The sequence below is a fragment of the Hibiscus syriacus genome, unplaced genomic scaffold (assembly GCF_006381635.1).
Source record: "Hibiscus syriacus cultivar Baekdansim isolate YM2019G1 unplaced genomic scaffold, ASM638163v2 tig00006570_pilon, whole genome shotgun sequence".
NCBI lineage: Eukaryota > Viridiplantae > Streptophyta > Magnoliopsida > Malvales > Malvaceae > Hibiscus > Hibiscus syriacus.
The window spans coordinates 266,210-272,369 of record NW_024062102.1 but is presented as its reverse complement, the minus strand read 5'-3'; positions in this window follow the sequence as shown (position 1 = coordinate 272,369).

The window sequence follows — 6,160 nt, the reverse complement described above, 5'->3', positions numbered from 1 at the left end:
TGTAGAAGAGGGAAAATGTATTGAGAGGGTCCCAACCAAGCATGTTCCAATGTGAGCCCTAAGTTCTTATATGAAAGTAGGATGAGATCGTCTTTACATATTAACCCAAACAAACAGAAACAATCTGCAAAAATTCAAAGGACCAGCGTATGTCTTAGAAACTACTGCTCTTACTGAGTTGAATTATATGAATAGACAACAACAAAACATGACGTTTGCATAGCTTCTGGCCTCAACATAGTAAATTTACAATACAGGCTGGCAAGTCAGACAAGGATCTCTAGCAGATGAGGCATGTGAAAATCACCTGTATTCTCTCTTTCTACACATCCTACAAATACAAAAACCCTTTTGACTGGTCCTGATTCACGACAGGTAGCACCGATCTGATCGGAGTGTCTAACCTGAATAATCGTCTTAGAACCAGCAGCAATCCGAGATCTCCATCATTTGCGTCAATTGCTGTCTGAGGAAACTGAATATCTACAACAAAGAAGTTTAAGCCTGATCTTCTATGCTTTGATTTCTACCTTCTAATTCATCAGTTGCAAGGAAACTAGCTCCACCAGGAATACTTATAAGGCCTCGAAGCAAAATGGCTGACAGATGCAATCAATAGCATGGATCAGTTTTCTCCTTGGACCGACAGCATGTGCACCCATATCTTTGAGCTTTTGCATATCTAGATTCACTAACTGGAATTTGTTGATACTTTTCACCTGAAAAATCCTTACAAACTGATCTAATCCAAGGGATGTTAGCCACCTGGTCAGGCCACCAGCTTGCTGAAGCTTAAGATTTGACACCCTCAGCCTTCGGTTCAGTAACATGCTCCCAGAAAAAGTGACATTAGGACAATCCGTTGATCTCAGACTCCTGATAGTTTTTGAGGCTTCAGGCAGTCCAAGTATTTTATGAGATTCTAATGTAACCACTCCACCAGGATTCTTTGGCTCCACTCTACAACCTGGAGATTTGGCTGAAGTTGAAATTTGCTGATCCGGAGATCTAGCAATTTCAATACCCTTTTTATGAGCAAATGCTCGTCCAGATTCAGATGGCAACTTGGGAAACATTTCAATAGAGAGCTTTGATTGGTTCTCCGCTTTATTTTTAGGCGTGGCTTCTAGTTGATCAGGTCCCTGGTTTGCCATTTTTGAGTTCTTAGACAAAGCTAATGGTGGTATAAGAATGGTGACTCTATGCTTTTTAACTACGACCCAACCATCTTCTCCAAGCAGGTTCAACTCGCTGTTGCGGTTTGAAGAGCATAAGCAGTTCTTGTTTGAATGTTTCAGTCCTAACTGCATTTTCTTTGATTTCACCATCGGTACACACCTATTTGACATATCAGGATAGGTTAAAAGCATTTAAAATTGCAATTGCAATGAAATGCCACATAAACGTAAAAAAAAAAGAAAAAGAAAATTGTTTATAGCATCACAGACAAGGACACATGCCAGCAAAGACATGTTAATTAATTATTTTATTTTTCAACATCTTTAATTGTGAAACAAAACTATTATGTAATTTATAAATTACATGGATGCAATGAGAAAAAGAAAGTGACCAAGTGACCGAGTATTTCTGAACTAATCGTTAAAATGTTATTTGGCATAGATTAGCAACTCCATGTTTCATTCTCGGGTCTTGGAGCACATACATAATACTTTAATCATCCAAGCTATAATGTCATATTCATGTTGTAACACCCCAAACTCGACTCAGAAGATCCGATGGATTTAGAGGTGCCACATTCGGATCACTGAAGCAACCTCATAAAATCTTTTAACTTTAGGATTTCAAAATCAAATTACATTTAAAACAGTAATAATGAAGAAAGATTGTAAAAATCTTATGATTGAGAATGCATAGAAAAATGAAGAAAGATTGTAAAAATCCTTCTCTTAAACCCCCCCCATCAAACTTGGTTTTGATACATGGCTCCATTTCTAGAGCTTTTAAGCTTGATAGAATGGTCACGGAGAGAGGAAGAAGAAGGTTACCTTGATATTCTAAAATGTTGGGCAAGACCAGAGAAAGTTTGAGTCTTGGGATAAAGTTTGAAGTTTGGTAATGGAGGAAAAGTAAAAAGATGATCAATGAAGAGAAAGAAGATACAAAGGGGGCAATGGGTGAAAGTGTGGCTGCGTAGAATGGAAGTTTTCTGCCCATTTATAAACTCTCCCGTATAAAAACAAATGAATTCAGCCAAGTTTTTGAAGGTGGGTAAATTGTTATATAAATGATAAACCCCCCAAATTTGATAAGAATTGCACAAATTCCCCTTTCAACTAAATGAGCTCAAGACCAACCCAATTAAAAGCCTACCACATTGTCCAACAAGTCTATAGCAAAAGGAAATTGGGCAACTAAAGTCCGGGTCATACTCACTCAATGGCTCTAGAATTTCATGTTGTTACACATGTAGTGCATAGACATACAATACATTATCTCAAAGTTGTAAATTCATTTGTACTGTCATTAATTGTGCTATAGGAAAGCAGAATCTAAACAATATTTATTCTAGATCATGATCAAAACTTTTGTTTGCAGAATAACACTGGCTAAAACGTGAAGAGAAGGAAACCTTCAAAAAAAGAAAAAGAAAATCAAGCAGCAGCAGCAGCAAAAAAAAAACAACAAAAGAAAACCAATCATATTATAAGGCGTATTACTGCAGGTAATGAATCAATCCAACATTAAGCAATTTCAAGTTCAATGTAACCATAAAAACTACATAATTAGTTTCATTAGCCTACACTGGTTGGTAACTTGATCATTTTTCATGAATGCATTCAGCTTCTCAAAACTAAGAAGCAGCATATTGGATTATTCACCATAATAACATATTGCATAGAATCAGAGAGAAGGTTGCCTATAACAGAATAGAATATAGATATTATATTTCCTGCAATGTTTTGAAAACACCTCTAGCTTATTTACATGGAAATAAACAGAAGTTATCATGAACAAGGCAGTTCATTTGCATCTATATTGACATAACTCGGGAAATAGCTATGCTATTCGACTGTCTTTTTTCATAAAGTACCTATATCGATCACCTATGTTCCATACATATTCATGGCTATAAGAGTATGGTCCTCCAAATCTATGGGAAAAAATTGATACATATATGTAACAAAAATTTGAATCCAAGACTCATCCCCACAAATGCATCAATTAGCATTTTGGTAATCCCACAGCTTCAGCATCATTTATCTAAACCAAATTTTATGCAAAACATCTTTAGGGATTAACCCAATTAAAGCCAAGTAAGCATGTCTCCATTCCATCCTAAAAAGAAATTAAACAAAAAAAAATGGTATTGCAACACTGATTTTAATGAAGATATAAACCTACACGGCTTATACTTAGTTAACAACTGAATGAATAAGTTGATGCAAAGGCTTAATCCAGAACACCCATATGTTAGAGCTTGAAGCTACTTTTCGTTATAATAGAAGCACTCATCTCAAGCACAAATTTTTTTTGAAAGAAAAACATAAAAACAATTACCTGCAAGAGCTTTTTATTGTGGTATTTCGAAGAAAAATCATCAGAAATCAAATGGGTTGTTCCCGATCGACGGCTTAAGAAAAATGCATTTAAGAATTTATAAATTAGATATCCCCAAATAACCATCACAATAAGAACCCAAATACTAAAGAATAAACCCAGAAACATAGTGTAGGTACACTGAAAAGAAGAAGAAAAATTACCATGAATACAATAATTATTTGGTTCCATACCTGGGCTTTTATTTAAGATCAACTCTGATGATTCAGAATGGGATTTTTATTTTGTTATTAAAAGTGGGATTTTTATTTATTTTCGTTTTTATTTGGAAAAAGAAAATAACCAAGGGGCGTTTTTATTTGGAAAATTTTTATTCTTCCGTTTGGTTGGTCAATATTTTCGGTTCCAGTAATCTTTTATTATCAATAGTGGTATTTTGGGTATATTATTAAGAATGTGATTACTAGCGTTTTAGAATAAAATATCTTTATTTTTTTAAAAAAAAATATTATTCTTCTGTCGTTGAATAATAAAAATTCTACGAATATTAAATTATAAATTTATCCTTAAACTATTTTAGATTTATAAAAAAAGTCTATAATTAAAATTTTATATGAAGATCAGGGGTTAAAATAAAATTTTACCCTTTTATTAAACCTATTTATCTTTTCAATTTTATAAAAAAATTATATAAATTTTTTGAATTTAATTTTTTTATAGAAAATATATAAATTAATTATAGTAATATTAATAGTAGAATTTAACTTGTTAAAAAACAAATATATAATAAGGACAATTTGGTAAAATATACATTCCAATAATCTTTTATTCTTTTAATCAATCACTGTAATCTTACATTCCTGCTAAACCAACCAAACACAAAATACAACATTCACAGTAATCATATTCCCCAGTAATCTTTTATTTCTACTAATAATATTTACATTTCGTAAACTAAATGCACCCTAACATCTAAAGCTTTCCTTTATTTGTAGGATGGGGAGGTTCAACCGTGAGGAAAGTAAAAATGAAATAAAATATTTTTTTTATTGGGTAAACTACAAATTTAGTATACAAACGGTTGCTTTTATTCCATTTTGCTATCCAAACTTTTATTATTTTTCAAAATCGTATCCAATGTTTAGTTTAAATTTCAATTTAGTGTCACGCCGTTAAAATTTTAATGGTGATGTTGACATGTCATTATAAGATGATATCACATCATCATTGGAAAAAAATAAAAAAAATATCATGTCAATAATCTTGTTAATTTTTAACGACAATATACCAAATTAAAAATTAAAGTAAACATTAGGTGTGATTTGAAAAAATATAAAGTTTAGGTATCAAATAGAATAAAAGTAATAATTTAAATACTAAATGTATAGTTTACCCTTTCTTATTTGGGTCAATTGTTAAATAAATTCTAGATCATGACCCAAAGCCATAATGAAAAGAGAACATATAATTTTTTTTAGAAAAATCAATATCTTTGAAAAATAAATTATTTTGTTAATACCTTTTGATAAGAGAATCACTTTCTTTGACTTTTGAATTTATGTACACTTTCGTTCTAATTGTGGAGGATAAATTATGTGTATATAAGTTAATTTAGGGTTAAGTACATAAATCATTCTCTGGATATTAAAAATTACAAAACATTTTCTTGATTATAAGATATTATTTTGTTGAGTCCTTCAACTATTAGAAATTAGAAAATTGTCACTCAACTATTCATATGTTTTAAATTTGTCATTTTTTTGTTAAAATTGATGGTCATCTGGTCTAGATTTTAACATGTTGATCGATATATGATAACATCTGACCCTAGAATCTCAAATGACTATACAATTCAAATGATTTTGAGATCAGATTGTATCATATCCCAGTCAATAAGTTAATATCCATCTTAGATGGTTAAGTTTTTAGCGAAAAAGGACGAGTTTGAAATATATAAATAGTAGGGTCACCATTTTGTAACTTTCAATAGTCGAAGGACTCAACAAAATAGTTTCATATAACCGAAGGACCATTTGTGTACTTTACCCTTTAATTTAACATGTTATAATGTTTGGTTTAATATAATATAAAAATATAATGAGATAAAATAAGAAGAATAAAGTATGTACATTGATTTTTTTATGTAAATAAAAACGGTTAGGTTTATTAAAAAAAAGGAAATATCCGAAATTACTATAAAAGTTTATAATCATATACGTAAATTAAACATATAATAGGATATTTTCTATAATAATTGACTCAATAAATAGTCACTTGAGGTTATACATTTATACAAGAAAAAAAAGTTAAAAATTCATCCAAAAACTCGAATAAAATATAGATACGAACATATTCGATTGTATCGACAAACGAACCACAATAGGGGATTAAAGTATTGAAAGACCATCAACAAATGTAAATTAGTGCAGAGCATCGTGAGAAAACTATCTTTGAACGCAAACCATGTATTCAAATCAAATTCGATGGTCCAAAGAAAGAAATATCAATATGATAACAAATAAACACTATCTTAATCAATCGAGACGATCCAACCATGAGAAAATTAAACGAAGATAACGACCAAATGACTGATAACAAAAATCGAAAACATGCCAAAAGGTTAAAGAAAACATGTCATAAA